Genomic DNA, 25,880 nt, shown 5'->3' with positions numbered 1-25,880 from the left:
GAGCACAGGAGAGCCAACCTTCTGCTATATAACAAGTCTGCGAGCCCGGAAGGAAGAAGGGTGAAGATGGGAGCACCTGCAGCTCTGACATCTCGGTGCTGGAAGGGCTTTGTTTTAAGGTAAGTTTAAAATAATGTGCTAGTATGCGGTGCACATTATGACATACTACAACATTATGACATTACTTTGGAGGGTACAAAAAAAAATAATTCAGAGGTTTACTACCACTTTAACCCCCCTGACGGTATTCCCGAGTCTGACTCGGGGTGGATTTTTCATACCAAAAGCGGTATCCCCGAGCCAGACTCGGGACTGCATCGCTGGATCCAGGAGGAGGTTTACTTACCTTCTCCCTTGGATCCAGCGTTGTCTCCCCACTGTACGAGCGAGCCGTGTCTCGCTCGATGCATCACATCGCCGATCTCCGTGCCCTGCGAGCGTTGCGACGCACGGGCACGGAGATCGGCGCCAAATTCAAAAAGTGAAACAAACAGTAAACATACAGTATAATGTAATCTTACAGATTACATTGCTGTATGTAAATATTTCACATCCCCGTTGTCCCTAGTGGTCTGCCCAGTGTCCTGCATGCAGTTTTATATAATAAAAACTGTTCTTTATGCCTGGAAACTGGAGATTGCCCATAGCAACCAAAACTGTCACTGTACATCAAAAATGATTTTAGACCAGCTAGAAAACAGCGATAATAAATTAGAATCACTCGCAGAATTGAGCGACAGCGATTTGTGGGGAGATCCGTCATCAAATACTGAAAAGTAATGACAGTGACAATTCTGCAACTCAGCAAATTTCAGTGTTTTTGATTTGATTACATTATTGAATAATTTTTATTATTGTTATATTATTATTTGGTACAATTATTTATAATTATTTATTATATTATAATTTATGATTTAATTTTTCAAACTTTATCATACCCAGGATGTCTGCTAGACTCTGGTTTGGACAGATTTAAGAGAGTTATTCCTAAGAATTGCAGGACTACAATATAAAACGCCAAATTTTCATGCAAAATAATGGTACCGCTTTTAGCACCTAAAATCCGAAATAATCGTACCGCCAGGGAGGTTAATGACTTCAGCCCCTCTGACACTCTAGGTTAAGTGTACAAAGCCTGCAATATCCCAGAAATCACTAAAGGCAACACCAAGTACACTATTATGATGTTATATCAGAAAGCAAACACGAAGCAGATTAGGGAAGGCAATATATTATCACACAATATGATTAGTAATGATTCAGCCATGAAAATGATTTAGCAATAGAAGTAATGCAATTCAAAATATGGTATGACCAGCAGTGGGTCTATGTAAATGCTATGTACCAGGATCAGCATAAACAGTAGCAAGGTCACCGCAGTGCAGAAATGGACAGTGATGAAAATAAATTTACTGCATTCAGGAATCTACACTGCCAAAAGTGCATTAGGAGAGTCTATGCTAGGCCTAGGCTAAGGCAATCCGTTATTGTGTTCTTCTGCCGACTATAGTTGGGGCTCTTTAACCACTTCAATACCGGGCACTTTCCACCCTTCCTGCCCGAACCAATTTTCAGCTTTCAGCGCTGTCGTACTTTGAATGACAATTGCGCGGTAATGCTGCGTTGTACCCAAACAAACCTAAACAAAATTTTTATCCTTTTGTTCCCACAAATAGAGCCCCTGTCAAGAGAGCAGCCAATCGGCTCTCATCTACTTGCGTCTGTCAGACACGAGTGGAGGAAAAAACGATAGTCAGTTTCTGATTACACTGTGATCAGCTGTGATTGGACACAGCTGATCATGTGGTAAAGAGTCTCTGCCAGAGGCTCTTTACCCAGATAGGAGATGTGGTGTGCCAGACTGACACACCATAGCAACGATCGCCGCGCTGCACCCCCCCGTGGGCATGTAATCGCGGGTTATCCTAATCACGTCATGTGACATCCGGTCAGGATAACAGAACCAATTTGTGCACGTCATATTGCTATATGGTGGGCCGGAAGTGGTTAAGGACTGTTGGTGCACTTACCAACAGTCTTGATAAACCAGCATGCAGTTTAGGTGTGGTATTGGTGCAGTATAGGTGCTATGTACTAAGTGTCCTGCCTTCAGTAATTCAGTCTCTACTATGAGTAGGTGGGTAGTGAGCCCTCTCACCATTCCTTGTATTATGGCCGTAGACTTCCACTGTAGAAATGTATCCCTTTGCCTCCACACAGATAACTCTGGTGATCAGCATTGATAAGAGGAGTTTGAGAAAGATTTTAGGATTTAATGTGTGCTTTCACAGGGTGATACTGTGAGTACACAGGTAATAGTGTGCCAACGTCCCGGTAATGGACATAAAAGGAACTGAAAACTAAAAGATTGGACTTTAAAGGCACACTGGTAAACCATATAAAAATAATTCGAATTTAATTAGTACATAGGTAAGAAACATAATTGCATATAAATACTTATAAAATTCTATGGACCTAGTAATGATACACCCCGTATACAACCTCTGACACCAAATTACATAGTATCAAAATACATAGCTACGTCCAAAGGACGGTAAATGAAAATTACCGTAATAGTCTCCACATAAGGATGCGAGTGTAAGAAAACTGTGGGTCAGGATATGAGTCCGGGCACAAGATTTAGTCATTTCGTTGCTCGACATGTTGCGCGTAGAGGTACGCTTCTTCAGGAGCATAAAAATCATATAGTATTCAATCGCAGAAATATTAAGCAAGCTATAATGCTGGTAATCACACGGATACAGGTATATCCAAAAGGAGGTGAGTACTGACACAATGCTAGTTACAGTATTATACAAATGCTGGTAGTAGTAGTATATTGATAAGAGGAGGGTGAAAGGTTGCTCTTGTTCCACTGCTGCAACAGCAGTATTTATGAGATCGCCACGGTCCATGCAGTGCTGCCTCTAGTGTCACTGCCCTCAGACCTCAGGCTCTGGTCCCCGCCTCCTGCATATATGTGGCACACAGGAAGGTGTGCTCACAAGGATGCCCATGGAGCCAAGAGAAGTAAGTTTCTCATGCAGTCTGTTAAAAACGATTCCAACTCCCCCCCTCTGCCTCTGTGTTCTCTGGGAACTGTAGTGTAAAGGGCCCATAAAACCCATTTAATGGCTGCTGTTCAGACTTTAGTTTCCATGATCTTCAGCATTCTGTATATAAGTCCACAGGCTTTCCTGGGTATAACTCCCCTATGTAGGCTTTCCTGGCTATGTCTCCCTCTGCTGACTGGAGGGGAAAGTAAACCTGGCAGTAAAAAGGGAGATGTCTCCTTCTCCATGTTTCTGTAGTCCATAACCTGTAAAATAAGGCAGTGTTTCTCAACTCCAGTCCATAAGATGCCCCAACAGGTCATGTTTTCAGGATTTCCCTCAAATTAAACAGCTGTGGTAATTACTAAGGCAGTGAAACAGATCAAATCAACTGTGCAAAATAATGGGAAACCTGAAAACATGACCTGTTGGGGCGCCTTGAGGACTGGAGTTGAGAAACACTGAAATAAGGGGCTCAGGATGCATCTCGGGAGGGGAACTGGTTTTGAGAATGATGGAAGAGGATATGTGCAGTATAGTTCTACTTTGCTCGTCCTTGGTAATGGAGCAGAGGAGAAATGCATGTGTGAAGTGTTGAACAACTCAAAGTGGGCTGATGGTGCAAATATAGCAGGAAATAAGAATCAACATTTTTGGTCATTTGCCCTACTGTCATGCTATAGATATTGGTTACACCATGTCCAATAAAGAGATGGTAGTAATTCATTTCTTACAAGGGTATATACAGTATAATACAGATCTGCTCTAGTGTGTGTTTGTCTAAGTGTAGTACAGAGATTACATTAGAAGCTAGAAGGGCCAGTAATAAATCATGCAATGTCAACCACTATATATGGTAAGTAACCAATTATTAAAGTGCAGCTTCCCTCAAAACACATTTAAGTTTTGTATTTTTGCTGCTAAGCGGTGCCTATGATTTATACTTTTTCTTCCAGAATAGCTACTTTTGTTTACTACTATGACCATTAGAATGCCAGAATAAAAAAGTTACTAAAGACAAGCATCTCCAGAAAACTGGAGACCCCAGACACAGGAGAAGTAGACCAATATAAATGGTCTTGTGTGAGGGTGAAATAGTCTAAAGGGTTTTCAATGAAATTCCAGATCAGCGGATGTATACATAGCTAAATCTGAACTCTCAGATAAGCAAATATTGTCTAGATACAAGAGGCATGGGTATTCCTATCTGAATCTTGGTGTGCTTTGTGTATTTTTTTAGATCTGTGTAGTAAGCCAGTGTGAAGCTTTACCTCTGATGGAGCTTCCTGTAGTAAAGACCTGTGCTGTTCTCTTTCCCCCTGCATGGTGACTGGTCCTGCAGGCAATCTGTAGTGGATAGGCCTTCTGGGACCCTCTCGTAGCTCTCTACATGTATGTACATCACAGATTTGATGGCATCGCTACTTTTATAAGGTAATATATGGGCTTGCAACTGCATTATATCCTTCATTGTAATTGAGGAGTATATTTGAATAAAGGCTTTTAATATGAAGTTTAAAATGCAGATATGTTTACTGTTTTATCTACCAATGGATTCGGATTTCTGTACAGCCATACTTGTGATTTACACACATTTCACTGCACAGCTGTTACACATTAAGGTCCTGACTAAGCAATTCATCTAATTGGATCAGCAGCTTGGCTTCCTATATAACATTTCAATATTCAGCCTTCTTATTAAACAGTGAATCAGCATTATCATATCTGTCCAGTGAGCAGGAAGCTGACCCAAGGACTGTACAGGCATACCCCACTTTTAAGTACACAATGGGGTTTATTTACTAAAGCTGGAAAGTGCAAAATCAAGCTCACTTCTGCATAGAAACCAATGAGTTTCCAGGTTTTATTACCAAAGTTTAACTGAACAAGCTGGGGTTAGAAGCTGATTGGTTTCTATGCAGAAGTGAGCCTGATTTTGCACTTTCCAGCTTCAGTAAATAAACCCCATTGTATACTTAAAAGTGGGGGTATGCCTGTAATGATGAGTGAATTGGCCTAGATTTGATTTGCAGAAGCATCTTATAACCCAATGTAGCACTAACCCCCAAAGGAGCTGCTGGTTATTTTTGGGCTTACCATTACCTTCCGCTTCTCCTTGTTGCACGTCTATGGGATATTCCGTGGTAGATGACCCAGTAACTTGAGACTGACAATAGATCCAGTTGAATGGATTTTATTTTCAAACTTCAACCATTGAACAGTCTTTAACTTGGGATCAGAGGGTTGGAAAGGAATTCAGGTACTCTCAATGTCAAAGTCTATAGACGTTAAGGAACTTGCTTACTTTGACTGCATCCAGAGAATAGCCATTCACAGCTGGATGAACACTCAGGTTGGACAGTCCCTTTCTCACAAGGCCTAGCAACCAGCAAGGTGCTTACTCAGGAACAAAGTCTTTAACACCAACATTGTTGCAGAATACGTAGGAAACTGAGCTGTAGAACACTTGTAGGATACCTGGATAGAGATGGCCTTGCGGTTTCGCCCGGCGGTCGGTTCGCGGCAAATTTTGTGTGTTCACGATTTGCCAAACCGGCGGACTTCTGGCACTGTTCGCGCGGCGGACATATGCTTTTACATTGTGAAAGAAATTTGACCCATGATGACACATACATCATGGGGTACAGGACAGCCAATTGAGACATTTCAGCACATGGACAATTGGACATTCCCCCTACCTTATAAATAGACCTGATCTGGCAGCCATTTTACATTCTGTCTTTTGTCAGTGTAGGGAGAGGTTGCTGTGTGGAGCAGGGACAGACTGTAGTGGCACAAATCGCTAGCTATTAGGTCCACACAAGTCTTTTTAAGGGCTGGTATAGGTGTACAGTATATAGGGTTGTACACGTATAATATACTTTCTTTCAAATATAGAAAGCCTATTATACTTGACTGCTGAGCTGAGTGCTGACCGATACTGCAGCTGTCTTTTATTAGTGTAGGGACTGAGGGACAGTCTGCAAATCACTAGCTACTAGGTCCACAAAGGTCCTTTTAAGGACTGGCATAGGTGTACTATTTGGTGTGCAGTATATAGGGGTGTAATACACGTATAAAATACTTGCACATATAGAAAGCCTAGTATAGTGCATTTCCACTGTGCAGCATTGTGACTGCTGAGCGGTTCTGCAGCAATACTACAAAGAGTGACAAACACAATAAAAAAAAAGTATTATAACTGGTGTGATAGACCAGTGGCCCCCAAAAACAACAGATTGAAGCGGGGTGTTATATACCTTCTTCCACATACATACTGTACTTCTCTAAAGACTTTTGTCACAGGGTCATTTAAAAAATGACAGGCAGAGGAAGAGGCAGGCCCTTCTTCAGAGGTGATAGGAGTAGGGCAGGAGCAACAGACTTGAGCCAAAGTGACAAAAAGGTGCGTGTGATTACGTCAAAGGACGCACCAGACTTGGTTGAGTGGCTCATTCAGCCTTACTCTTCTGCACCGTCCTCATCCTCTCGATCTGCACCCTCTTCTCTCTCTACTGTGTGCACCCCCAAAGACACTACCACCAACACCACCACCACCATATACCTTTCCGCTTGAGTCACAGGAATTATTTTCCAATCCATATCAAGACATTTCCGATGCGCAGCCATTCTTGGCATTGGATCAGGAAGAGGAGGTAGCAACAACAGCCACTCAGCAGTCTGACAACAGTACCCCGATCAGCCCAAGGAGGTTGGTCCCCGCTGTTGCTGCCTACTCCGAGATCTCTAATTATAGCAGTGGGGAAGGTGACGTCGATGATGACGTGTCTAGTGATGTCACGTGGGTGCCCACAAGAGAGGAAGAGGAGGGGAGTTCAGAAGGAGATATGGACCAGCAGATAGGGAGGTGAAGCAGGCAGAACTTAGATTGCACAGGAGGGACAAAGCAGACTTCCAATGTATCAGGAGCGAGGCATCAACCATGTATGGTCACATCTGGCGCTCCCAGGACGCCGGCACATGGCTCTGCAGTGTGGGCTTTTTTTTTTTAAGATGTCCGCTGCTGACAATAGTGTTGCCATCTGCAATCTTCGCAGTCAATGCATAAGTCGCGGTAAGCCCAACACTCACCTAGGGACGACCGCCTTAAGAAGGCACATGAGCTGCCATCACTGAGCACAATGGGAGCAATGGAACCCACAAAGCCACACTCCAAGCTCTCACCGTCCAGCCTCGTCTTCTACTTCTCCTTCGTCTCTCTCCTCACAATTGTCCTCCACTCCACCTTCCATCATGCCGTCCTCACGTTTTTCTGCAAAAAGGCAGGCTTCCCTGGGCCAAATGTTCGAGCGTAAAAAAATGATGACTCCAGATAACCCTCTTGCCCAACAGTTGACGGCTGGCTTGTCAGAACTGATAGCCCGCCAACTACTGCCATATAAACTGGTGGACTCGGAGGCCATTCGAAAATTTGTGGCCATTGGAATACCACAATGGAAGGTCCCAGGAAGGAAGTATTTCTCACAGAAGGGCATCCCAGAGCTATATGGCCATGTTCAGCGGCAAGTGAATGTATCTCTGGCACACAGTGTCGGTGCCAAGATACATCTGACCACAGACACGTGGTCTAGCAAACACGGGCAGGAAAGGTATATAACTTTTACTGCCCACTGGGTGAACCTTCTGATGGCCGTCAAACATGTAACCCGTGGCACCCGTGTAGATTTGGTTTTGCCGCCACGGATTGCATGCAGGCCTGACTCTTCTCCTCCTTCTCCTCCTACTCCATCCTCCTACCTCTCCTCCTCCGCTGACTCCTCCTTTTCTGCTGCTAGCGTCTCTTCCGCTGTGCCGCCCAAGCTCCCCAGAACCTATTCAACATGCCAGGTGAGATGTTGCCATGCCGTGCTGCGTCTTTTGTGCCTGGAAGCCAAGAGCCACACTGGCCCTGCACTCCTTTCAGCTTTGCGTTCACAGGCAGATCAGCGGCTAACACCGCTCAATTTGACAGTTGGTAAAGTGGTGTGTGACAACGGTGTCAATCTGCATTGAAACAGGGCAAAATGACACACGTGCCATGCATGGCACACGTCTTAAACTTGGTTGTGCAGTGATTCGTTGTCCAATATTCTGGGGTCCAGGACATCTTGCGGCAGGCAAGGAAAATCTCGGCCCATTTCAGACGATCTTACGACATTCAGCGGCGACACAATCTGCCGGTCAGACGTCTTATTTGCGATTGCCCGACGCAATGGAGCTCAACCTTCTTTTTGCTTGATAGGCTGCTCCAGCAGAAACGTGCAGTTAATGACTACCTGTACGAACTCTGCGGCAGAACAGGTTCTGGAGAGCTTGTTTTTTTTCACCGTGCCAGTGGCTGCTCATGCGCAACGCATGCAGACTTCTGCGGCCATTTGATGAGAACACCAAACTAGTCAGTCGCAGCCATGGCGCCATCAGTGACATGGTACCTTATGCCTTATTTATGGAGCGTGCATTGCGTCGTGTCATTGATCAAGCCGTGGAGGAGCAGGAGCAGGAAGATGAGGAAGTCGCAATGCTGGATGACTTCCCAGGGGGGCTACTCTATCTGAGACAAGTCAACAACAGGAGTCTGAAGAGGAGTCAGAGGAGGATGGTACCGGGGCGGCTGAGGAGGAGCAAGAAGAGCATGCTTTAAACCTTTCTGGGATCCCTGTTGTTGTGCGTGTATGGGGAGAGGAGAACAAGGAGGACGACATTATCCTGGATGATGAGCAGGAGCCAGGCCACCACACCGCTTCCAGTTTAGTGCAAATGGGGGCCTTCATGCTCCAGTGTTTTAACAGGGACCCCCATATAAAAAGCATAAAGGTCAAGGACCAGTACTGAGTGGCAACGTACTTAGACCCCCGGTACAAACACAAATTGGCGGAAATGTTATCACCGTCACAGAGGGCTGTCAGAATGGAGCATTTCCAGGCCAGATCCAGAATCGGGAAAGCCTAGACCGACAGGTGTCCGACTACATCGGGTTAACAGCAGATGTGGACGCTCTGAGGAGTAATGAACCCCTGGACTACTGGGTGGGCAGGCTTGACCTCTTGCCAGAGCTTGTCCAATTTGCAATGGAACTGTTGGCTTGCCCCTCATCCAGTGTCCTGTCCGAAAGGACATTCAGCGCAGCAGAGGGGATCGTGACCGATAAGCGCACTTGCCTAGCTCGCGACAGTGTTGACTACCTCACATTTATAAAAATGAATGAGACATGGATCTCTGAGGAATTCAACACATGTGACCAGTAGACCATGTATATGCATAACTCTATAAACAATTTATTTAATCTAGCACACGGACCTTTTTTCTGCCTTTGGTTCACTTCCTTGTACAAAAAAAGCACACCGTACTATATGCCCGTACCCTCCTGTTTGAAGAGGTTGAGCGGTGTCATATTTTTGGGTCCTGCAGCGAGTTGCTGGTATCAGTGCTGCTGTCAGTGCTCTCAATCTCGGTGCTGGTGTCGGTGCTCTCTCTCTATCTCGGTGCTGGTGTGGTGTCAGTGCTCTCTATCTCGGTGCTGGTGTGGTGTCAGTGCTCTCTATCTCGGTGCTGGTGTGGTCTCAGTGCTCTCTATCACGGTGCTGGTGTCAGTGCTCTCTATCACGGTGCTGGTGTGGTGTCAGTGCTCTCTCTCTATCGCAGTGCTGGTGTCAGTGCTCTCTCTCTATCTCCGTGCTGGTGTGGTCTCAGTGCTCTCTATCACAGTGCTGGTGTCAGTGCTCTCTCTCTCTATATCGGTGCTGGTGTCAGTGCTCTCTATCTCGGTGCTAGTGTCAGTGCTCTCTCTCTATCTGAGTGCTGGTGTGGTGTCAGTGCTCTCTATATCGGTGCTGGTGTGGTCTCAGTGCTCTCTATCATGGTGCTGGTGTCAGTGCTCTCTATCATGGTGCTGGTGTCAGTGCTCTCTATCACGGTGCTGGTGTGGTGTCAGTGCTCTCTATATTAGTGCTGGTGTGGTGTCAGTGCTCTATATCACGGTGCTGGTATGGTGTCAGTGCTCTCTATCTCGGTGCTGGTGTCAGTGCTCTCTATCTCGGTGCTGGTGTCAGTGCTCTCTATCACAGTGCTGGTGGCAGTGCTCTCTATCACGGTGCTGGTGTCAGTGCTCTCTATCTCAGTGCTGGTGACAGTGCTCTCTATAACGGTGCTGGTGTCAGTGCTCTCTATCACGGTGCTGGTGTCAGTGCTCTCTATCACAGTGCTGGTGTGGTGTCAGTACTCTCTATCTCGGTGCTGGTGTTAGTGCTCTGTATCTAGGTGCTGGTGTCAATGCACTCTATCTCGGTGCTGGTGTCAGTGCTCTCTATCACGGTGCTGGTGTCAGTGCTCTCTATCATGGTGCTGGTGTCAGTGCTCTCTATCTCGGTGCTGGTGTCAGTGCTCTCCATCACGGTGCTGATGTCAGTGCTCTCTATCACAGTGCTGGTGTCAGTGCTCTCTATCTCGGTGCTGGTGTCAGTGCTCTCTATCACGGTGCTGGTGTCAGTGCTCAGTCTCTATCGCGGTGCTGGTTTCAGACACTGAGGGTGATAGCAGCGGAGACGCCAATCAGCAGGCAGTGCCAGCACCATGGCTGGGGATCAGCACTGGACTGGCACCTCCGGACCACTGCAGTGGAGCCCCGCATTGGTGGGGGTAAGGGCCAGGCAGAGGGAGGGGCTCAAGCACAGGTTGGCACACTGGGACACTGGCACAGGTCTGCGCTGCCCTGACTGTAGCATTAATCATCTCCTGCACCCCCTTCATAGCCTGGCCTGACCTTGCCTCTCTTCCATGGCCTTCATGCGCTCCTGAATTGTCAAAATTTCACAGATAAAAAAAAGATGCTTGTCGTTGTCGATCCCAGATTCATTTAATACTTTTGTTATGTCAGTGTCCATGTTGTGGGACTATGTGTGCACAGCTAGTAAGTATTTTGTGGCTGAAAATATGACCTGTAGGTTTTTAAGGTTTGCCTGCCATTAAAGTCAATGGGATCCTCCGCGAACTTTGCGGTTTGCGAACTTTCGCGAAAGTTCGTCCATCACTATACCTGGATCTTTCAGCCCACTTGCCGGTATCCACAAGACCGTATTCTCTCGGTTACTTTGGCCCTTCCAGGCTCTTGTTAAGAAAACCCCTGTACGCTGTGTTCTTCTAAAGAGTCCTCCCCTGGAATGCTCGCAGTTCAATGGGTCTCTCCCACCCCGGAGATGGCACCCATCCACCTCAGAATCCTTCTCTAGTTTCCATGCCTTGGGCTAGCCAGCCCCGAGGCATTAAAGTCGGGTGGAACCGCACCCCAGGCCATAGCCTTCCTGGGGGCTGGTCAGGAGGACCAGAACCATGTAATCAGCACTTCACACTGGACCGTAACCCCGAACCACATGACGTCTGTATCTTAAATACCCCCTCCCAGAGGGCACAGCGAGAGGGCCACTCCCACTGACCTAGCTCCAAAAGAGAGTAACTTAAGCGCCTGACCAAACCATGTTCCACACCTGCCACCAAAGACAGCACCCCCTGTGGCTAGGCTGAACATCTCACAGTCCAGTCAGACTGATACAGAAGCCAAATTTAGACAAATAGACCCAAACCAAACTGTAGTTTGGGTAAAGTTTTAACTTTGAATAACATAGTGCATGCTCTTCAGGAGCCCGGCGCTACACCAGTATGAAATCTGCAAATATTAAAAATAGAAGCAAACTACATTGAAGTCTAGCCCCACTTACTATCAGATTTTCTGCAGATTTACCAAGACCATATAATATGAGGTCAAACCTTAGGAGTTTCAATTTGTATGCAATCAAGCAGGCCCTTGCACTACATGGTTTTGGTAAATCTGAAGATAAAAATCAGCAGAAAATCTGATAGTGTGTATGGGGCGTATGCCCTGTACACACAGTCGGACTTTCAGACCGAAAATGTGCGATCGGATCTTGTTGTCAGAAAATCCGATCATGTGTGGGCTCCATCTGACTTTTTCCGTCGGAATTTCCGACACACAAAGTTTGAGAGCAGGATCTAAAATTTTCCCGACAACAAAATCCGATTGTTTAAATTCCGATGGTGTGTAGACAATTCCGATGGACAAAATGCCACGCATGCTCAGAATAAATTACAAGACAAAAGCTATTGGCCACTGCCCTCTTTATAGTACCATCATACGTGTTGTATGTCACCGCATTCTGAACGATCGGATTTTCAACAGCTTTGTGCGACCATTGGTATGCAAGACAAGTTTGGGCCAAAATTTGTCTGAAAAATTCCACGGATTTTGTCGTCGGAACGTCTGACCGTGTGTACAAGGCATTAAGGGAGAAAAAAATCTTAAAGTTGTCTGGTCTCTTTCAAGGCAAATTTTCAAGTTTTTTTTGTTTTGTTTAAAATGCATAGAGATGTACTAATGTAAAGAAAGTTTTAAAAACACAATTTGGTGAGCAGAGAGACTTTTAACTACTTCAACACTGTGCACTTTTACCTCCTTCCCTGGCAAGGTTGCCAACCCCCGGAAGCATTTTTTACTGACAAACATAGACAATTTACTGGCGGAGCACATTTTTTACTGGCAACCTGAGAAATTACAGAACTCCTATTGAAAAATAACATACATAACATACAAAACTAAATATTTGAACAGTATAAACATGAGATGGAAACTCTGACAATATCTACAATGAAGTAATTTGCTTGATTTACACTTAAAAAGTCAACACAGCATGACAAAAAAAAAATCACAGATTTTTACAAACTGACAATATTTTTACTGGCGGTTGGCAACCTAGTTCCCAGGCCAATTTTCAGCTGTCACACTTTGAATGACAATTGCGTGGTCATGCAATGCTGTATCCATATGATTTTTTTTTTCACACAAGGACAGCTTTCTTTTGCTAGTATTTAATCACCGCTGTTTAAAAAAAAAATTTTTTCTAGAAAAACAACTGAAAATTTTGAAAAGAAAAAGTTTTTCTTAGTTTGTAAATAAAATAATAATATAGAATAATAATAATAAATAATATAGAAAAGTTTGTAAATAAGTAATTTTTCTCCTTCACTGCTGTGCGCTGATGAGACAGCACTGAAGGGCACTGATGAGGAGGCTCTGATGAGGAGGCACTAATATGTCGCACTGATAGGTGGCACTGATTTGCGGCACTGATAGGTGTCACTGATAGGCGGCACTTATGGGCAATGATAGGAAGCACGTATAGACGGCACTGGTGGGCATTGATGATAGGCCACACTGATGAGCGGTACTGATGGGCACTGAAAGGCAGCACTGACTGGCAACACTGATGGGCACACATTGGCATCACTGATGGGTACAGATTGGCATCACAGATGGTTACTGACTGGAATCACTGCTGGGCACTGTTGGGGCTGCACTGATAATCGGAGCACAGATGATCAGTGCCCTGATCACCTGTACAGTCTCCCCTGTGAGGAGATGCTGCTGATCGGCTCTCCTCTCCTTACACTCTGTCAGAGGTGAGGTGAGCTGATAAAGGGCACTTCTGTGCCCTCACCCATGTGATCGACACACCTGTATTAGAATGCCTCCACTCTGGATGAAGGAGCGGGGTCTACCCAGTAAGTGGCAAATAGTTTGGCTCAACACTTTAATTACTATATTTTCAGGGGAGCATATTCTGTTGAAAAAACAACAGACCTACTGGCTGGATCAGCAGATGAAAATAAAGGAAAGAAAAGCATAAGAAAAGAAAACAAATGCAGCCATCACATCTAAAGCCGCCTACACACGATCAAACAATCCAGTGGAAAAGTCCGGCGGACTCAAGTCCTCAATCTGAAGAGTCTTCTTCTCTTCTTGAGCTGTTGCCTCGTCGCTGTCTCTGGCCACAATGACAGGCACGCGGCGTGCGGCGACTTATATACGGACATCGCTGGATGATGTCCACGCCCATTATGATGTCACAGTCCCAGCATCCTCTGTTCAAGAAGAGAAGAAGAAGAGAGAAGAAGAGAACAGAAGAACAGAAGGCCAGAAGACAGCGGCGACAGAAGACCGGGCCACCGTTTGTAAAAGAGCTAGAAGAAGGCGCGGTGGCCCGGCAAGAAGAACCGAAGAGGGGGACAAGACCCCCGAAGAGGGGGACAAGACCCCCGAAGTCGGAAGAAGAGGGCGGTGGCGAAGAAGAAAGCCACTCCACTAGTAAAAGAGCTAGCAGAAGATAGCGGAGGAGTCCGGCGAGAAGACCCCCGAAGATGGAAGAAGACCCCCAGAGCTGTGCAATAAACTATTTTAACCCTTGTGTGTTGTTTTTTTAAATGTTTTTTTCACAGGTGAATGGGTAGGGGTACATTGTACCCCATACTCATTCACATAGGTTGGGGGGCTGGGATCTGGGGGCCCCCTTATTAAAGGGGGCTCACGGATTCCGATAAGCCCCCCGCCCGCAGACCCCGACAACCAATGGCCAGGGTTGTCGGGAAGAGGCCCTTGTCCTCATCAACATGGGAACAAGGTGCTTTGGGGTGGGGTGGCCGCGCAGCCCCCCCTTCCCCAAAGCTCCACCCCATGTTGAGGGCACACGGCCTGGTACGGCTCAGGTGGGAGGGCCGTTTGCTCATCCCCACCCCCTTTCCTGGCCAGCCGGGTAGCGTGCTCAGATAAGGGTCTGATATGGACCTAGAGGGGGACCCCCACACCATTTTTTCGGCATAGGGATTCCCCTTTAAGTCCATACCAGGTGGTTCCGGCTACCTGGAGCCGCGCTCAAAATGAACGGCCTTACCTCCATGTGTGTGGGCGAGTATGTTTCATAGTTTCATAGTTAGTTAGGTTGAATAAAGACACCAGTCCATCCAGTTCAACCTGAGTGAGTGTCTACAATTGTCCCTATCCCTGTACATTGCATACTCACATCGGTCTCTACCCTCAAGGAGCCCACAATCCAAGGTCCCCATTCATATACTAGGGCCAATTTTGAACAGAAGCCAATTAACCTACCAGCATGTCTTTGGAGTGTGGGAGGAAACCGGAGTACCCGGAGGAAACCCACGTAGGCACAGGGAGAACATGCAAACTCCAGGCAGGTAGTGTCATGGTTGGGATTTGAACCAGTGACCCTTCTTACTGCTAGGTGAGAGTTCTAACCACTACACCACTGTGCTGCGTTGATTTCAAAAGCGCGGCGGATAGTCCGCCGGACCTAGGCCGCCGCAAAAGTACTGTGTGTGGGCAGGTAGCTCGTTTGGAAAGTCCGGCGGACAGTCTGGCGGTTTGACTGCCAGACTAAGTCCGCCGGATAGTCTGATACGTGTGTACGCGACATAAGAATTTGTAAGCTGTTTGCTTTTAGGTTTAATAAATACACTTTTATGTACGTTGTATTAAAACTGTTCCTCAAGACACAATCTAGCATTAGATTAACAGGAAAAGAGAGGAAAAAAGGAAGCTTACTGAAAATCAATAGGTGCTCATGACTGTTTGTCAGCTGCTATTAAATAATGGCCATTTCAGTGAGTTTGGAGACACAAATAATTGAGTCACATCTTGATCATTTGCCAAAATTGACCTTTTTTTATCAATAAGCTGAAAATTATAGTCTTCTAAACCTGTGAATAAAATGAACTATCTATCACCCCTGAAAAAAAGAATGTCGGCATTTCAAGTCTGTGTCCAACTTGGGCTAATTTTAGCATTGGATGAAAAGCATTCCTTTCTTATCAATACTTCTATTACAGATTAAGACACAGATCATTATGACAAAATCATTTACTCAAAGTAAGGCAATTAATCACCAGTTAAGATTTATTTATACATCAAATATTTCACCTTGAACATCAATCCACTCATTTTCCAGTTACTCTAATATCAATTAATTTGCTTTTACTGTGGGACTTCGTACTGCTTTCTTTATTTTGAAAAATGCACTAAATACTAAAAAATAGATAATTGATCTCACCAGCAATAAATTCAGCTCAACTTGTCTTGTCCAACACGGTCACATAAATGTTGACCAACAATTACGAACGTAGTGACGTACAAGACGTATGCGATATCTCCATTACAAACACTAGTTTTACAAGACCGAGTGTTTCCACTCATACTTGATTCCGAGCATGTGTGGACTTTTGAGCTATGGACTTGTGTACCTACGATCGGAAAGTCTGACAACAAACATTTGTTGGCGGAAAATTTGAGAACCTGCTAGCCAACATCTCTTGTCGAAAAGTCCAACAACAAATGTCCGAAGGAGCATACACACGAACGGACTTACCGCCAAAAAGCTCACATCCAACATTTCAAGTCGGAAAATCGAATTGCGTGTACGCGGCATTATACTTACCTGCTCTGTGTAATGGTTTTGCATAGGGCAGCCCCAATCCTCCCCTTCTCGGGTCTCTCGCTGGTGCTCCTGGTCCTTCCCCCTGCCGAGGCACCCGAGACGAGCTGCTGCTCTGTGTGTCCATTCAGACATGCAGCTGCGTCTTGGCCCCGGCACTTCTCTTTCCTCATTGGCTCACTGCCTTTGATTGACAGCAGTGGGAGCCAATTGCGCCCAGTGTGTGTCTCAGAAAATGAGGAGGGAGAGTCCTAGACAGCCAAGTCCCTTGTGAAATATCGCTGGATTGAGATGGGGCTTAGGTAAGTATTAGGGGGGCTGCTGCACACAGGTGGTTTTTTTTATCATAATGCATAGACTGCATTAACCTCCCTGGCAGTACGATTATTTCGGATTTTAGGTGCTAAAAGCGGTACAATTATTTTGTATGAACATTTGGTGTTTTATATTGTAGTCCTGTAATTCTTAGCAATAACTCACTTAAATCTGTCCAAACCAGAGTCTAGCAGACATCCCGGGTATGATAAAGTTTGAAAAATGAAATCATAAATTATAATATAATAAATTGAATTGCCACTGTCATTACTTTTCAGTATTTGATGACAGATCTCTCCACAAATCGCTATCCCTCAAATCTGCAAGTGATTCCAATTTATTATCGCTGTTTTTTAGCTGATCTAAAATCATTTTTGATGTAAAGGGACAGTTTTGGTTGCTATGGACAATCTCCAGTTTCCAGGCATAAAGAACAGTATTTATAATATAAAACTGCATGCAGGACACTGGGGAGACCACTAGGGACAAAGGGGATGTGAAATAATTGCATACAGCAATGTAGTCTGTAAGATTACATTATACTGTATGTAATGTGTGTGTTTCACTTTTTGAATTTGGCGCCGATCTCCGTCCCCGTGCTTCGCAACGCTCGCAGGGAACTTTTGGTATAAAACTTCCACCCCGAGCCAGACTCGGGAATACCGCCAGGGGGGTTAAGATAAAAAAAACCTTCAGCCTTTAGAAGCACTTTAACTTCTAGTAGTGGACTGACAACTCTGGTACTGCTGCACTGAAATAGCAAATAGGAGAAGAGGGGAAGTAGCAGGCTGGTGGTATGAGAACAGCATGAGCACTAAGGAGTTACAGAGAACAGAGAGGGGTGGGCTGATGTTGTCAAGCTGGGAAGGACTCAGGCAGCTCTGACAACCCTGCTTGGAACTGCATTGAGGTGAAAAACCGTGAGGGTTTACAACCCCTTTAATAACTATCACAGACTCTATAATATCTTATATATTGGTACCTGCCTACACATATATTCATGCTCTTATTGATGTCTATTATACCTAGACATTAGAAAAGCTGCTTGTTCATCTTCCCTTTTTAAAAAAAATATATATATTTTTTATATATATTTTGTACTGAGCGCGTTTTTGTTTTTTGTTAGGTTTTTTTTTTTTGTTTAATAAAAGAGTTTTGTTTTTTTCTTATTTTTGTTCAACATCACCAATCAGTGCTTCAACTAGTCCAAGAGATTAATTTATAACGGATTTACAAAATCTGGAGTCCAAAACCTGGTGCAACTCTGCATAGAAACCAATCAGCTTCCAGGTTTTTTTTTTTGTCAAAGCTTAAATGAAAAATCTGATGTTAGAAGCTAATTGGCTTCCATGCACAACTGCACCAGATTTTGTACTCTCCAATTTTATAGTAAATCGACTGCATGGTTTTAATAGCCACAACGGCCACGTTATTGGAAAAGAAACAAATAATTTACTTCAATATAATATAAATGTTATAATTTCACATTTCACTCAAAATTGCTAACTAGCTTACAATAACATAAGCAAGGGAGGAGTAACAAAAATTTTTACTCCACCAACCCCCCCCCCCCCCCCCCCATCCACATACCTTTGTCAAGATCTCCATTAGGGTAAAAGATGACACATTACTCCTCCTAGACCTCATACAAAGTAGAGTGCTATGCAACATGCTGTAATCGCAAACATCGTAAAAACATCAAGTCCCCCAGCAGCAGGAAGCTTCTGGAAGAACACCTGGTGGAATTCAACGTGATTCGGAAAAGTAGACGCATAGAGAAGGAAGCCCCTACATATTTTAATGAAAATTGCAATTTTAAAAAGACCAACGGAAATGTGTAAATGACAATATCATTTAATGCTTATGAGATTTTACTGTATGGATTTAAATCTATTTAACACATTTACAAAAATATGGAAGAGTTCGTAAAAATGTGAAAGTCATTAAAATTTACCTTAGTATGCATTTTGATAATAACTCAAAATATGTACTCATTACTAAAATACAATCATTTTGAAGATGTTTTTATTTAAAGCCAGGGACATTTTAACCAACCAACCTTTAAAACCAGAAACATTTCAACCAACTAACCTTTAAAACCAGAAACATTTCAACCAACAAACCTTTAAAACCAGAGACATTTCAACCAACAAACCTTTAAAATCAGAAACATTTCAACCAACTAACCTTTAAAACCAGAGACATTTCAACCAACAAACCTTTAAAACCAGAGACATTTCAACCAACAAACCTTTAAAACCAGAGACATTTCAACCAACAAACCCTTAAAACCAGAGACATTTCATCCAACAAACCTTTAAAAGCTGAGAAATCTCAACCAACAAACCTTTAAAACCAGAGAAATGTCAACCAATCAACCTTTAAAACCAGGGACATTTCAACCAAACAACTTTTACCCGCTTGCCGTCCAGCCGCCATCATTATACTGCGGCAGGTTGAACCGTGTGAATCGTTGTAGGTGTTCACCGATCGCTTTAAGAGCTCTAGGGGTCACGTCCGCAGTGCAGCGATGGAGCCAATGCGTGTGGCTGGCAACCGCAATGTACGCCGGTGACCTGTAATCGCTCTTCAGAGAGCCAGAACTGGGATCTGCCAATGTAAACAGACGGACCCCTATTCTGTCAGGGAAGTAGAGAGAGATATGCTGTTCCTAGTAATCAGGACAGCGATCTCTCTCTACTCCCTGTCAGTCTAATGCCCCCACAGTTAGAAACACCTCCCTAGGGAACACTTAACCCCTTGATTGACTCCTAGTGTTAACCCCTTCCCTGCCAGTGATATTTCTAAAGTAATCACTGGCTATTTTTAGCTCTGATCGCTGTATAAATGTCAGTGGTCTCAAAAAAGTGTCAAAAGTGTCCGATCTGTCCGCCACAAGGTCGCAGGCCTGCTAAAAATTGCTAATCGCCGCCATTACTAGTGAAAAAAATACCATAACTATATCCCCTATTTTGTAGACGCTATAACTTTTGTGCAAACCAATCAATATACGATTTTTTGCATTTTTTTTTTTTTTTACCAAAACTATGTAGAAGACTATATATTGGCCTAAACTAATGAAGAACATTTTAATTTTATTTTTTTGAATATTTATTATAGCAAAAAGTAAATAATAATAATAATTTAAATATTGTTTTTTTTTTCAAAATTGTCGGTCTTTTTTTGTTTATATCGCTAAAAATAAAAACTGCAAATGTGATCAAATCCCACCAAAAGAAAGCTCTATTTGTGGGAAAAAATGGACGTCATCTTTGTTTGGGTACAGTGTCGCCCGACAGAGCAATTGTTAGTTAACCTGCCTGGCGGTATTCCCGAGTCTGGCTCGGGGTGGAATTTCAGTACCATTAGCGGTAACCCAGAGCTAGACTCAAGATCACATTGCAGGATACAAGGAGACTAATGCCGCGTACACACGATCAAACAAGCGGGTGGAAAAGTCCGGCAAACTCAAGTCCGCCAGACAATCCCCCCGTGTGTAGCCTCCGGCATATTTTTTGACCCGAAAGTACGGCGGACTTAGAAAGAAGTTTTGTACTCCAATCTTCCCGCCGGACTCGCATTTCGGCGGACATTCCGGCTGTGTGTATGCCAGTCCGCCGTACTTTTGAAATGAGCGGACTTTTCCCGCCCGGAGAAAAGTCTGCTCATTTCGAGCGGGTCTGCAGGTAGGTGGGGCCCGCGAAGGAGACGGCGTGGGGGTCCCCCCAAAGTCCACAACAGACCCTTGTCCGAGCACGCTACCCGGCCGGCCAGGAAAGGAGGGGCAAGCGAGCGCCCCCCCCTCCTGAGCCGTACCAGGCCGCGTGCCCTCAACATGGGGGGTGCCTTGGGAAGGGGGGGCCGCGCGGCACCCCCACCCCAAAGCGCCTTGTCCCCATGTCGATGAGGACAAGGGCCTCTTCCCGACAACCCTGGCCATTGGTTGTCGGGGTCTGCGGGCGGGGGGCTTATCGAAATCCGGGAGCCCCTTTAATAAGGGGGCCCCCGGATACTGGCCCCCCACCCTATGTGAATGAGTATGGGGTACAATGTACCCCTACCCATTCACCTGTGAAAAAAAAGTACAAAAAAAACACAACACAGGGTTAAAATATTTTATTGCACAGCTCCGGGGGTCTTCTCGCCGGACTCCTCCACTATCTTCTTGTAGCTCTTTTGCTAGCGGAGGAGCCCGGCTTTCTTCCTCGCCCTTCTTCCGACTTCGGAGGTCTTGTCACCCTCTTCGGTTCTTCTGCCCGGCCACCACGCCTTCTTATAGCTCTTTTACAGGCGGTGGCCCGGTCTTCTGTCACGGCTGTCGTCGCCGCCGCCGCCTTCTGTTCTTCTGTTCTCTTCTTCTCTTCAGATCTTGACTCATCGCTCCCTCCGCTCACAATGGCTCCGGGGCGACACGCGGCGACTTATATAGGGATATCACCGGATGATGTCCCTGCCTATTATGATGTCACAGTCCCAGCATCCTCTGGGACTGTGACACCATAATGGGCGGGGACATCATCCGGTGATGTCCCTATATAAGTCACCGCACGCCCGGTACCCGTCATTGTGAGCGGAGCGAGCGACGAGGCAACATCTGAAGAGAAGAACAGAAGGACAGAAGGCGGTGTCTTTCTTCCTCGCCGCCAGCCTCTTCTTCTAACTTCGGGGGTCTTGTCCCCCTCTTCGGTTCTTCTGCCGGGCCACCGCGCCTTCTTCTAGCTCTTTTACAGGCGGTGGCCTGGTCTTCTGTCGCCGCCGCCTTCCGTTCTTCTGTTCTTGTCTTCTTCTTCTTCTTCAGATGTTGCCTCGCCGAGTCCTCCGCTCACAATGACGGGGAGCGGGCACGCGGCGACTTATATAGGGACAATGGGCGGGGTCTTCGGTGGATGTCACATGGGTGGATGTCACATGGGTTGATGTCACGTGGCGATAGTCCCAGCATCCTCCGGGACTGTGACATCGTAAGGGGGCGGGGTCACCATGTGACATCCACCCATGTGACATCCACCGAAGACCCCGCCCCTTGTCCCTATATAAGTCGCCGCATGCCTGCTCCCCGTCATTGTGAGCGGAGGACTCGGCGAGGCAACATCTGAAGAAGAAGAAGAAGACAAGAACAGAAGAACGGAAGGCGGCGGCGACAGAAGACCGGGCCACTGCCTGTAAAAGAGCTAGAAGAAGGCGCGGTGGCCCGGCAGAAGAACTGAAGAGGGGGACAAGACCCCCGAAGTCGGAAGAAGAGGCCGCGGCGACGAAGAAGAATGCCAGAAGAATGCCGGGCTCCTCCGATAGTAAAAAAGCTACAAGAAGATAGCGGAGGAGTCCAGCGAGAAGACCCCCGAAGACGGAAGACCCCCGGAGCTGTGCAATAAAATATTTTAACCCTGTGTTGTGTTTTTTTTGTACTTTTTTTCACAGGTGAATGGGTAGGGGTACATTGTACCCCATACTCATTCACATAGGGTGGGGGGCCGGTATCCGGGGGCCCCCTTATTAAAGGGGGCTCCCGGATTCTGATAAGCCCCCCGCCCGCAGACCCCGACAACCAACGGCCAGGGTTGTCGGGAAGAGGCCCTTGTCCTCATCAACATGGGGACAAGGTGCTTTGGGGTGGGGGGGCCGCGCGGCCCCCCCTTCCCCAAGGCACCCCCCATGTTGAGGGCACGCGGCCTGGCACGGCTCAGGAGGGGGGGCGCTCGCTCGCCCCTCCTTTCCTGGCCGGCCGGGTAGCGTGCTCGGACAAGGGTCTGTTGTGGACTTGGGGGGGACCCCCACGCCAATTTTTTTTCGGCGTTGGGGTTCCCCTTTAAGTCCATACCAGGTGGCGGGGTCAGCGACGTCTCCTTCGCGGGCCCCGCCTACCTGGAGACGCGCTCGAAATGAGCGGACTTTCCTCCGCGTGTGTGGGCGAGTCCGTTCATTTCAAAAGTAGGGCGGATAGTACGGCGGACTTAGTACGCCGTATTAGTCCGCTGAAAAAGTGCCGTGTGTGGGCAAGTAGCCCGTTCGGAAAGTCCGACGGACAGTCTGGCGGAAAGTCCGCCAGACTAAGTACGTCGGACAGACGGCTACGTGTGTACGCGGCTTTACTTAACCTTGTCCCCTGGATCCTGCGATTTCCCCCCGCTGTGTGTGTGAGCCCTCCTCTGCTCGATTCACACAGTGCCCGAGTGCCGCTGAGCTCCATTCCCTGCGACGTTACGACGCACGGGAGCGGAGATCAGCGCCAAATTCAAAAAAGTAAAAACACAAAGCACATACAGTATACTGTAATCTGTAAGATTACAGTACTGTATAAAAAAATACACATCCCTTTGTCCCTAGTGGTCTGTCCAGTGCCCTGCATGCACTTTTATATTATAAATACATTTTTTTTCTGCCTGGAATTTGGAGATTGTCCATAGCAACCAAAAAGTGTCCCTTTATGTCAAAGGTGATTTTAGACCAGCTAGAAAGCAGCGATCATAAATTAGAATCACTTGCAGAATTGAGCGATAGCGATTTGTGGGGAGATCCGTCATCAAGCACTAAATCTAATGACAGCGACAATTCTGCAAACTAGCACATTTCTGTGTTTTTGGATTTGATTACAATATTGAATAATTTTTATTATTATTTGTTATAATTATTTATAGTTATTTATTATATTATAAACGTTATCATACCCGGGATGTCTACTAGACTCTGGTTTGAACAGATTTAAGAGAGTTATTCCTAAGAATTGCAGGCCTACAATATAAAACACCAAATTTCCATGCAAAATAAATGTACCGCTTTCAGCACCTAAAATCAGAAATAATCACACCGCCAGGGAGGTTAAAGCAACGCAGTGCCGTATCGCAAAAAATGGCCTGGTCATTAAGGGGGCAATTCCTTCCGGTCCTTAAGTGGTTAAAACTAGGGACACTTCAACCAAGCAACCTTTAAAACCAGAGACATTTCAAGTTAAAAAGTAAAAAAATAAATAAAGACCAATAGCTATAATAAGAAACCAGAGATCACCAGCTAACAATATGAGTCCTCTAGTGATAGAGAGTACTTTTATAACAATTCTATACAGGTTTTCAATTGACATATACATTCAGTTTATCCAAAATCATTTGCCAAATGTTATTGCTACTGACAGAAATGATTATGTAACCAGACAGGTGATTGTTATTTGCTATAATTATACTCTGTATTCTTCATTACTGTGAGTGCGGAGACTGCCTCTGTACTAGTATTCCGCCTGGGAGTCTGAGAATGGCAGGTCCAACATTTTCCCAGACAGGCATTTGGCTGTTGACAGATTTCCTTTAAATCTCTGGAAACATTTTTAAAATGCAAATTTGTTGAATACATGCAGAAATCTATTGCCTAGAGACAAGATTGGTACCTAATATCAAGTTCTTTCAGATTTCACATCACATTGACTGATCAAACTCAAACAGTGAGGCACTGGAAATTTGCATATGAAAAAAACTCAAAATAGATATAATATGTGATAGATGTATATATATCTTAAATAAAATGTAAAGTCTCTGTTGAGTGCTGAAGAAAGCAAATGCTAGTGTATCCCTGGTTTTACAGATAAATTACTAATCAAAAACTTCCCAGCACAGCCAGTGATTATAAGGTCAGTAAAGAGCAGATTATGTGCTTTCTGTTTATCTAAAGACAACTGTAACACAAAATTCCTTCCATAAAAAGAAAAAAAGGCCTTTTATATAAGTATTAAAAAAACTGTTATCCCTCCTGCATTACTTTTCAAACAGTCCTCATCTTCTGAGGATCTTCTGAGGACAGCTGCCCGACAGGATGCCCACTTAATGGGTTGTTTAGGTACTGTTATGCTGGGTACACGCGATCAGACTATTCGGCGGACTTAGAAGTTTAGAGAACTTAGAGAAGACTTAGAGAAGGCGGCGGCGGTGTCAGAAGCCCGCTTCCACCGCTAGTAAAAGAGCTATCAGAAGAAAGCGGAGGCCCGGCAAGAAGAACCAAAGAGGGGGACAAGACCCCCCCAAGTCAGAAGAAGAGAAGGCGGTGACAGAAGACCGGGCCACTGCTAGTAAAAGAGCTATAAGAAGATAGCGGAGGCCCGGCAAGAAGAACCGAAGAGGGGGAAAAGATCCCCGAAGAGGGGAACAAGACACCCGAAGTCGGAAGAAGACCCCTGGACGGCAGCGACGACGAAGAAGAAAGCCGGGCTCCTCCACTAGTAAAAGAGCTAGCAAAAGAGCAGAAGATAGCGGAGGAGTCTGGCGAGAAGACCCCCCAAGATGGAAAACCACCGGAGCTGCGCAATAAATTATTTAAAAAAACATTTGTTGTGTTATTTTCTTTACACTTTTTTTCACCAGGTGAATGTGTAGGGGTACATGGTACCCCAATACTCATTCACATAGGTTGGGGGGCAGTATCTGGGGGTCCCCTTATTAAAGGGGGCTCCCGGATTCCGATAAGCCCCCCGCCTGCAGTCCTCGACAACCAATGGCCAGGGTTGTCGGGAAGAGGCCCTTGTCCTCCTCATCAACATGGGGACAAGGTGCTTTGGGGTGGGGGGCCACAGGGCCCCCCTTCCCTAAAGCACCCCCTATGTTGAGGGCATGCGGCCTGGTTTGGCTCAGGAGGGGGGGCGCTAGATCGTCCCCACCCCCTTTCCTGACCGGCCGGGCTGCGTGCTCAGATAAGGGCCTGATATGGACTTTGTATGGGACCCCCACACCTTTTTTTCGGAGTAGGGCTTCCCCTTTAAGTCCATACCAATTGACAGCGAGGTGTCAATCCTGCCACCACAGCACTTGGCACAGCTTGTCACTGGCTTGCCACCACAGAAACAAATGCAGCCTGTCACTAGCCTGCCACCACAGCACCATATTCAGCCAGTCACTAGCCTACCACACAGCCACCAGATGCAGCTTGTCACTAGCCTGCCACTACAGCACCAGATGCAGCCTTTCACTAGCCTGCCACTACAGCACCAGATGCAGCCTGTCACTAGCCTGCGACTACAGCACCAGATGCAGCCTGTCACTAGCCTGCCACCATAGCACCAGATGCAGCCTGTCAAATAACCCAAACCCAGCTTTCTATTGTGTTACCACAGCAGTGCTGTATATCTTTAGCAGTTAAGGCCTTAGGGTACACGTCTAGCATGGCTTTAAGTAATATGATTAGGACATGCTTACTAAATCTCATAAGAAACTTTATACACCTTGATTGACAGACCCAAAAGATTTAC

At 45.8% G+C, this 25,880-nt stretch overlaps 1 long non-coding RNA gene across 1 annotated transcript in view; it reads right to left on the bottom strand.

Moving 5' to 3' along the window:
* LOC143984261 (uncharacterized) overlaps positions 1-25,880 on the bottom strand; it is a 264,520-nt gene that overhangs the window by 108,334 nt on the left and 130,306 nt on the right. The gene's annotated exons all lie outside the window — the stretch shown is intronic.

The sequence above is a fragment of the Lithobates pipiens genome, unplaced genomic scaffold (genome assembly GCF_037356315.1).
Source record: "Lithobates pipiens isolate NorthernLeopardFrog02 unplaced genomic scaffold, aLitPip1_a1.2 Scaffold_16, whole genome shotgun sequence".
In the NCBI taxonomy this organism is placed as follows: domain Eukaryota; kingdom Metazoa; phylum Chordata; class Amphibia; order Anura; family Ranidae; genus Lithobates; species Lithobates pipiens.
Note: the sequence above shows the minus strand (reverse complement) of the source record. Positions and strands in the feature narration are given on the sequence as shown.